This window comes from Suricata suricatta, chromosome 17 (assembly GCF_006229205.1).
Source record: "Suricata suricatta isolate VVHF042 chromosome 17, meerkat_22Aug2017_6uvM2_HiC, whole genome shotgun sequence".
Classification (NCBI taxonomy): domain Eukaryota; kingdom Metazoa; phylum Chordata; class Mammalia; order Carnivora; family Herpestidae; genus Suricata; species Suricata suricatta.
In genome coordinates this window covers 6,416,056-6,426,202 of record NC_043716.1, presented here as the reverse complement: position 1 = coordinate 6,426,202, position 10,147 = coordinate 6,416,056, and positions in this window count along the sequence as shown.

Sequence of the window (10,147 nt, the reverse complement as noted above, 5' to 3'; positions counted from 1 at the left end):
ACACGTTGAGGTGAAGGAAGTCCCCAAACCCAACAAAGGTCTAATGAATCGATGCAACAGAGAGTAAAAACTGTATTTTATTTTGGTGTTTCCTGCAAATGGAAATGCACACTCCCATTTAAACGCTTGAAAAAAAAAAGTAGCATCTGAGAAAGAGAGTCAACATCTTTTAACATCCCAGACCAGAAAGAGTGGATGGGTTGGGAATGCACCTCAGGCGCCTTGGATCCCATCCAGATGTTCAGGCAGCTGGTCACACAGAGTCCCCTCCAGCCAATTACTTTTCTTGATGTTTCTAATCAACAGCGTTATATATGTGATGCTATAAACTTTTATATTTAATATTAGCTCATAACTCAGGATCCTAAACCAGATGTTTTGGGCGAGAAAGACATTGATGACTTATCAGTCGATTGAACCCAGGCCACTGGCAGCTGTCCAGACGTTTCACCAGCTGAGCCGCAAAGCAGAGAGCTTGCTACCACCTCGCTTTAGGGATGGCGGTGGGGAGGGGAGGGAGAAGGAACGTGAATATGGACAGAAAGCTGCCTTCAGCAAGATCTTTGTGAGTTTTTTTTCTCTCTCTCTCTTCTACAAGAGGAAGTTGTGGTCATCTTACATAAATCATAGTTGGGTGTTTGCAACCCTCCGACCATACCCCGCTCTCCTGCATAGGATGATGATGGCGGACAGGTGTGGATGGGGCGGGGGGAGTAAAATCGGGGGCCAAGAGAAGGTGTCACCATTGACTCTTATGAACCAGGTGCAATAATGTCTTTACATTTGTTTATTTATTTGAGAGAGAGAGAGAGAGAGAGAGAGAGAGAGAGAGAGCAGGGGAGGGGCAGAGAGAGAGAGGGAGAGAGAATCCCAAGCTGGCTCCATGCTGTCAGCACAGAGCCCGACACAGGGCTCCAACCAGCGACCCCAGGATCATAACCTGAGCCAAAATGAAGAGTCAGAAGCTTAAGTGACTGAGCCACCCAGGCGCCTCTGTCTTTACATTTTTAACTGGCTTTTCCTTCTGCTGAGATTCCTCCGTGGCTCTTTCCCCGTCCAAGCAGTGGGACCACTCATGGGAGGGATTAGGCAGAGAACAAAGAAGCTATGGCTTCAGGATCCTGAAGGAGAGGAGGCATTCCTGCTCCACCATCCCTCCTGAGAAACATCCTCCAGTCTGGGGCGAGGGGGCCGGAATTACGGGTGGGTCCCCAAGAAAGAGGGTCCGCGGCTGGCTTCCCGGGTCAGAGTCCTGGGGAGGTAACAGGGCCCAGGCAGGCGCCAGGGGGATCCCAAAGGAGATAATCCCTGAAAAGCAAGTGCTTAGCAGGCTGTTGGGGATACAGCAGGTGTTTGATGAATTGCGGCCATTACTGCTTTTTCAGGGTACTTCATTTCAGATGCTTCAACAATCGCCAAGGTCAAGTTCCCTGTGGGAAGCTTCCTCAGTGAGGGACAGTCAGCACAGGTCACTCTCTCCATTTCTACCTTTCATCCTAACAGGAGACAAGGCTACTTTTAATTCGGTTTCCTAAAATGAGCCAATGTTAAACTGTATGTGACAGTTAACTTCATGTGTCGACTTGGCTAGGCCACAGTGCCCAGATACTCAGCCAGACATTATTCTAGGTATTTCTATAAAGGTATTTTAAAGAAAAGATTAACATTTAGATCAGTAGTCTATGAGTAAAGTGGATGACCCTCCAGGGTGTGGGTGGGCCACGTCTGATCAGTCGAAGGCCTGGGGGGAAACCAAAACCAAAACCAAACACTGAGCGTCCCAGAGGAAGAGGGAATTCTGCCCAGCGGGTGGCCTTTGGACTCAATTACAACTCTTTCATGTCTCTGGCCTGCTGACTTACCCTGCAGATTTCGAATTTGCCACTTTCCACAATCACATAAGCCAATTCCTTAAAATAAATCATTCTCTTGCTACACACACACACACAGTATTGGTTCTTTGGAGAAGCCTACTACACAGGTGATTCCACAAAACCACAGAATCCACAGAAACGGTTTTCCTCCGGGCCGGGCCACTCAGCTGGACTGAAAGGCGGAACTACTGGGTGTCTCCTGGTGAAATACTAGGCGATAAATCTCTCTGAAACTCTCTCTTCATCTACAAAACCGGGAGATTGGGTTCTATCAGGAGGGGCGAATAGATTCCGCGTACGTGCTATTGGTGATCTGTGAGTGGTCGCTTCCAGAAACAGCGTTAAGAAGGATTCTGAGGTAGCATCCGTGGCACTGGGCCATGTGTGAGGCTCTCCCGACGGTGTGTGCGGAGTGCGGGCCATGTGACCTCTTGGGGCCCCTCCTCCGTTCTGTTGGAGCCTGACCTCTTGGCATTCGCCCGCTTGAATCTGCCGTCTTTGAGTTCATTCTTTTCTTGGGAGGGTTGTGTTTGGTTTCAGTCTGACTCACTGGCGGCTTGTTCTCAGCCTCCTTTTCTGGCTGTCACTTCTCTGTTGGGAATGTCTCCGGGTAGGGCCGGCTCCGGCCACATTTTCTCTGCTGCCTGAGACAGTCTCCCCACGGGAGACCTCTGTGAGCCCGGAGGTCGCGAGCTGCATCTGAACGTCAGCGAACCCCAATCTTGTATTGACAACCTTCAACTCTCCTCGGAGCCCCGTCACCCCCTCTGCCTTCCACTGTCCCACGAGAGGCAGCGCCACCTGCCTGCTCACCCAGGCCAAGTCCCCCCTTGATTTCTGAGTGTCCTTTGTCCCCCACTCCACCCCTGCATCCGTCAGCTGGTTCTAGGACCCCACTTCAGAACACAGCCTGGGGGGGGGGCATCCTCTCCGTCCGTGACATCTCCGTCCTAGGCCAGGCCACCCTCTGGCTGCCCACTCAATGTCCTCTTCTCCACAAGGGCGGTGCAGTGTGGAGGGGAAGACAGATACAAGATGACACTCCAGTGCGGAAGAGGGAGGGAGGTGGGGTAGGAAGGAGGGAGGAAGAGGGAAAGAGAGAGGGGAGGGGGAAGGGGTAACGGAGACAAGGATTGTAGGGAGAGACCACCACCACGTGCTCCATTTCAGGACTTTACATCTGCTGCTTCCCATAATCTTTATAGGATGAAAGAATCCTTCCTCTAACCCTATAATGCGGGAGCTGGGTCCACAGCAGCGGGGAAGCTTGCCCCGTTGCCTGGCCGGTCTAGTTCTTGCCCAAGCTGGGAACTCCATGGACCACTAAGGACCCGACGTCGCATCGGTAGATACCCAGCGGCGGCCCTGGGCCGCTCCTGATGCCCTGGGCCATCAGCAGCCCCCACCCCGACACCCCTGTGTTCCCAGCGTCCAGCCCCTTGTGTCCACCCCCTCAGGACCCTGCATGGTGTTTCTAGAACTCAAGCCACGTGAGGAGCCCCACCACATGGGACAATTATGTTGAAGTCCCTGAGAACGTATCCGACAGCCCAGCCCAGGAGATAGGGGGCGCGCCTGGGCGGCACAATCGGTGATGCACCGGGCGCTTGGTTTCAGTGCCGCTCAGGTCACGCATGATCATGAGTTCGAGCCCCGTGCTGTGCTCTGCTGACAGCTCCGAGCCTGGGACCTGCCTCGGAGCCTGTGTCTCCGTCTCTCTGCTCCTCCACTGCTCTCGCTGTCTCTGTCTCTCAAAATAAACACATGAACTGAAATAGTAACCCCTGGCTCCTCTGGAGGTGCAGGCGTAGAGGTGGGCGACCGTTTCCCAGCCCCATGGTGACTAGTTATTCACTTCAGAAAAGCTTTACGAGGAGGAGAGCCATCAGGCCACAGGGGTCTAGGATGCTCATCATTATGGTCACAAAGAGCCTGGGTCCCATGTGCCCAGATGCTCCAGGCCAACATGTCCCCCAAGGCATACAGCCTTCGGGGTACATCAAAGGCAGCTCGCGAGGTGCTTGAAGGGAGAGAGGAGAGACCTAAAAGAAAAAGAGAATATCTTGAAGTATGTGCCTCGCTCTGTTGGAAGCGTATAAAATGTACGTAGGTGGTTGGATGTATGCAGCATGGGCAGATGATAGGTGACAAACCATGTGTGGCAAATGTCGGTGGCACATGTTAACGGTGGGATCTAAGTACTAGGTGGGTAGATGGGTTTTCAACGTAGGTTTGAAATTTCAATATAAATTGGCAGGGGGCTGGGGCCAGCTATTATGGTTCACGTTTGCCGCGAGCTCTTGGTGAATGAAATATGGTGCCTTCCTTCTTACTGGAAACAGAGAGGGCTTAGCTCTTGGTAGCACTAAAAATAAGCCCTAAAAACAGGTAGAGGCTGTGGCCTCAGATCGCCCCCTCGTGGCCAGGAATGGCGTTACATGCCTCGGGGCCGCTCTGCTGTGACGTGACCCTGCTCTAGGGACCAGGTTTCCCCACTCTGACCCTGACACCTGGAGGCGGAGCCGCAGGGCCGGCAGATTAAAGGAGGCACGCGGATAATGCTTCATTGACCCTGTGAGTCGGATCTAGAAGGCGTGCTGCTAATCGGATTTAACTGTTCCGCCCAGGGCCAGCTGAGCTCGCCTTCTAGCTCTGGAGAAGGGCTGGCCTCCCTCCACCTGACAATATTCCAGTAAAGCGGACCGAGAGGTGCCTCACAGCCTCTTGCTCCGCCGCTAGGCAAGCGTCTGAATTCCCTCGTTTCAGACTCTGGTTCAGATTTTGCAGCTGGGATCATACTGGGGGGGGGGGGTCCCCAAAGTTCTTCCTAATGTTCAGGGCAGCAACTGGAGAGCCGGGTGGCAGGGGCGTGGTGGAGGAGAGGGCAGAGGGAGCTATCGGGCCAAGCTGTGCCCCTCAAAATGCATAGATTGCAACCCTAATCCCTGAGATTTCAAAATGTTTTCAGAGACAGCGTCTTTAAAGACGTGATTACGTTAAAATGAGCCCATTATGGTGGGCTGGTGTCCTTATCAGGAGAATTTGGACACCCCCAGAGGGACCCCGGGATGCAATAGGGTGACCCTCTGCAAGCCATGGAGAGACAGGCGCTTCTGGGGAAACCAACCCTTACAACCTGGACCTCGGACTCCCAGCTTCCAGATCGGTGAGAAACTAAGTTTGTTTAAGCCCCGCCTCCTCCCCCAGTCTGTGGGATTCCGGTATGGTGGCTGGAGCGAACGAACGCCAGGCAGGCCCTCAGCTCTAAGGGAGCACCCCGCTATGCCCTCAGCTCTAAGGGAGCACCCCTCTATGCCCTCTGCTCTAAGGGAGCACCCGCACCCCAGGTCTGGGCCCTGTGCTTGACTCTGGGGATAGAAGATGAATAAGGCCCAGGAGGCATTAACTGGCAGGCTGAGCCAATTGTTTTGTTTGGAGATTCCTGGTGTGTGGAAATCTACCCCAGAGCTTTCTGGGGCACCTGGGGGACTCAATCGTCGGCTTAAGCGTCGGACTTTGGCCCAGGTCACGATCTCAAAGCTCGTGGGTGTGAGCCCCATGTGGGCTCTGCACTGACCACTGGGAGCCTGGAGCCTGGTTTGGATTCTGTGTCTCCCTCTCTCTCTGCCCCTTCCCCACTCACGCTCTGTCTCAAAAATAAACATTAAAAAAGAATAATCTACTGTATAGACAAGGGATCCACAAACCACTTCCGTGAAAAGCCACATCATCAAAGTTCGGGCTTCGTCACTGTGGTAGCCTCAAAGCACCCACTGACAACACATAAATAAAGGGCGTGAGTTTGTTCCAATAAAGCTTTATTTACAAAAACAAAGGGTGGGCTGGCCAGACCTGTGGTATAGACAGTATAATCCAATTAAGGCCCACAAGCTTAAAGCTATATGAAAAGCACCTTCATTCAATCCTGCTAATGAATGGACTATGTAACCTCAGGCAGAAATACTCGAGACATTTGAGTCTGACTCCCTCCCTGAACCGGGAGCCTAGGTCAAACCGTCTGAATCCTATTTCTGCCGGTAGGTAAGCTCACTTGCTGGCTAGGCCTGCAGGCTTTGAAGTCAGACAGTTGTGTAGACACTAAGCAAGTCCTCAGGCTTCTGAGGCTGTTTCCTCTTCTGTGAAACGGGGGAACAGTTACATCCTACAGATTTGTGAGTGGTATTAAATGAAGTTGGGGCACCTGGGTGGCTCAGTCAGTGAAGAGGCTGACTTCAGCTCAGGTCATGATCTCGAGGTTTGTGAGTTTGAGCCCCGCACTGGGCTCTGTGCTGACAGCTCAGAGCCTGGAGCCTGCTTCCAATTTTGTGACTCCCTTCTTTCTCTACCCCTCCCCCTGCTCTGTCTCTCTCTCTCTCTCTCTCTCTCTCTCTCTCTCCAAAAATAAATAAATTAAAAAAAATTTTTTTAATGAAGCAGTACACGTGGGGGCTTAGATTAATAAGCAAAGCATGCTGGGGGAGGGGAGGGGACAGCCCTGGAGAATGTAGCTGGAAGGCTAAGCTAAGAGATTGCTGCTTCAACTGTTTCGAAGTTCTTAGTAGCTAAGAATAGGTAGTTTGAGAAACTGCCGAGGAATTTGAGGGCAGTATAAGTTGTCCTTGGATGACAAGATGATTTGTTTCAATGTTGTTTTTTTTTTTAAGTTCATTTATTTTGAGAGCGGGGAGGAGGAAAGGCAGAGAGAGAGAATCCCACGCTGGCTCCACTAGACCGCAGTGCCGACAAGAACATCGTGTCTACATTCCCTGCCCTGGGGCCACACCCCTACCCCAGCCGAGAAGACACCAGGTTTCTGAGGTTTTCAGTGGCAAGCCTGTGCTGCACACCAGCGTCATGGCACTGTGTCTAGAACCTATTATAAGCTCCAGGTGTTGGTTGAATACATACATGAAGGAAGGTATGGGGAAGGCCCCGCAGGTGCCTCCAGTCCCTAGATTCGGGGTCCCTTGGTCAGATCACAAGGGCCTAGGGAGCTCAGGATTTGCCTCAGCTGTGTGGATGCAGAAATTGAGATTTGTGGGGTACACAAAGAGATGGCGGGGTAAGGGGACTCACGCATGGCAACCATATGTTCAAGTGTAGATTCCAGAGGACCGAGTTGTCAGTTCCGTGTTTGTATCTGTCCAGCTACAGAAGGGCCCGGCAGCAGCATTTGCTGGCCACCTTATACTACCTGGTGGCCACATCTTCACGGAAGCCCACGGGGTAGTCAGGGAAGGTAGTTCAGGGGCCTCTGGGGAAATGTGGGCTCTTCCATTCCAAGTGTCTTTTTTTGGTCGTGTGTCTTTGATTTCCCCCCCCCCCCCCATTTCCCTTCCCCTTGAATCTGGGTGGGTTGGATTGGGACTTGCTTGGACCTCTGAGCCTAATCCTCCGGAAGCCGTGACCTTTCACTTTCACCTTCTTGGGAACTGGCTGCTCAAGGGGAAGGATGGAGGTGGACGCTGGCCCGGACCCAGCAGCAAGGCCCGAGACAGGTGAGGAGGCCAGCAGCTACCGGCCACTAAGCTACTGTGGCAGTCAACACAAGGGACGGAGGTGAGCCATCCTCAGGGAGCAAACCGGTAAGCTTTAAAATGACTGGAGAGGGTTTTCAAGCCCCTTGATTTCGGGGATTGTTTGCACACCCAGTAATGCACAACGTTCAAAGAGGCTCAGTGGAAGAGGAAGTAGTTGGATTCTATAAATTGCTGGGATCACTGAATCTGGAGAGCCCTCCACCTGCACGCCCACTTTTCCCTGATGCCAGGCTCCCGCTGCCCTAGCAGATCTGGAGACCCTCTTCTGTCTTTGACTCTCTGACTTCTCCTTTTGAAAGTACCAGGCAGGGGGAGCCTGAGTGGTTCCGTCGGTCAAGTGTCTGACTTTGGCTCAGGTCATGATCTCAGGGTCCGTGAGTTTGAGCCCTGTATCAGCATAGAGCCTGGAGCCTGCTTCAGATTCTGTGTTCTCTCTCTCCTCCTTCCCCACTGGCACTCTGTCTCTCTCTCTCTCTCAAAACAAAGTTACAAAATTTTTAGAACATCATCCTGTTCTAAGATTTTTTCCAAAGTACCATCAGGCCATCCCATCGGATAATACCCTTGTTCTTGTCTTGATTGAATTTTGAGACCCGATCAACTGCAAGGACATAAATTCATTTAAGTTACCGGTTTCTTCTTAACTTCCTACTATAATTTGCCTTCCATAACCCAGGCCCTATCCCAGGAGCTGACGGAGAACCAGACTGACCAACCCCTGTTCTCGGGGGGTTTACATTCCAATACAGCCTCTGTCTGGGCAAGTCCTACCACTGTCTTCATATCTTAGGCATAAACACACAACCCAGACCATTACTGCAAAAAAGGCATAGCACGCCCTGGAAACCTGATAGTCCCCAGCTGTCCCCAACTTCTTGAATCTCTTGGGATTTTATACAAATAGATGACCCACAGGGATTCTTCCTATGTTTTTTAAAGTATTGGAATTACCTGACAGATATGAGCCTAGGGACCCAGTAAAAGAGAACCAAAATTTACTTTTGTCTGTGGAATTTAGTATTTTCAAAAAAGGATCCAAGTCCTCATCAAGGGAAAAATCCGCGTATTATTGCACTTGTTCACTTAGGAAAAAAACTGAGTTTATTTTGTCCCCCTCGCCAGCTTTATCAAGATGTAATTGACATAATATTGTGTAAGTTTAAGGGGCACATGATGTAAGTATATGCTGCAAAATGATTACCACCGCGTAGCTAATACCCATCACCCCGCAGTCGTCTGTGCCTGTGTGCTTCTCAGGACTTTTAAGATCTACTCTCAGTAACTTTCAAGTATACAGTATTATTTTCTTGAGAGTTTATTTATCTATTTTGAGAGATACAGAGACTGCGCAAGGAGGGGAGGGTCAGAGAGAGGGAGACCCAATCCCAAGCAGGCTCCATGCTTCCGGCATAGAGTCCGAGACAGGGCTTGAACTCCTGACACTGTGAGATCACGACCTTGAGCCGAAACCAAGAGTCGGATGCTTCACTGACTGAGCCCCCCAGACGCCCCACAGTATTGTTAATTTTAGTCAGCAGGGTGTACATGAGATCCCCAGAACTTCATCTTCTGAGTCTGTCCCCTTTGACCACCTTCAACCATTTCCTTCACTCCCTCACCTCCTGGTGACCACCAACCCATTTCTAGGAGTTCAGTTCTTCTTAAATTCTATCTACGACTGAGATCATACTGTGTTTCTCTGATGTACTGCACTCAGTATAATGCCCTCAACGTTCATCCAGTGTGGCAAATCCTTATTGGTTATGACTGATAATGGTTTACACGTTAATATGTATTACATGTTACATAAATATCTTATATGCAAACATGATATAGATCATAAATAACTTATACAAACATTATATATAAACATTATATACATATATACACACATATACATATGTCTGTCTCACGTTTTCCTTATCCATTCATCCACCAATGGACACTCAAGTTGTTTCCAGATCTTGGCTGTTGTGAGCAACATTGCAGTGAACGTGGGGGTGTAGGGGATCTCTTCGAGACCGTGATTTCCTTTCCTGTACACACGTGCCCCGAAGTGGGATTATGTGGTTTTATTTGTAATCGTTTAAAGGAACCTCCGTACTTTTCCCCCTAGTGGCTCCGCCAATTTACACTCCCGCCAGGTGTGCACAAGGGTTCCCTTTACTCCGCATCCTCGCCTACACTTGTCTTTTTGGTCAAAACCATTCTAACAGGTGTGAGGTGGTACTTTGGATTTTGGTCTGCATGTTCCTGACCATTGGTGATGCCCCTTCTCATGTACTTGTTGGCCATTTGTAGGATCTTTGCCTGTTTAAAAAAAAAAAAATCTTATTTGAGAGACCGTACACGCTAGCAGGGAAGGACAGGAAAAGCAGAGAGGAAAAGAATCCCAAGCGGATTCCAACAAAGGACTTGATTCCACCACCCCCAGGATCGTGACCTGAGCCGAAACAAGTCAGATGCTCAACTGACTGAGCCACTCAGGTGCCCCTTTGCCCATTTTTACACTGGATCCCCCCCCCCCATTGTAGGAGTTCTTTATGTAGTCTGGAAATTAACCCTTTATCAGACACATGGTTTGCAAATCTTTTCTCTTTATGTCTGTTGTTTCTTCCTTTTGTTGATCAAGTATTGTTTCTATTTTGAATACTTTTGGGGATGGCAATCCCCAAAATAATCTTTTCAGTGGTCAAGCCCTCTACAGTGGCAGATCTGTAGTCCTCCCGACTC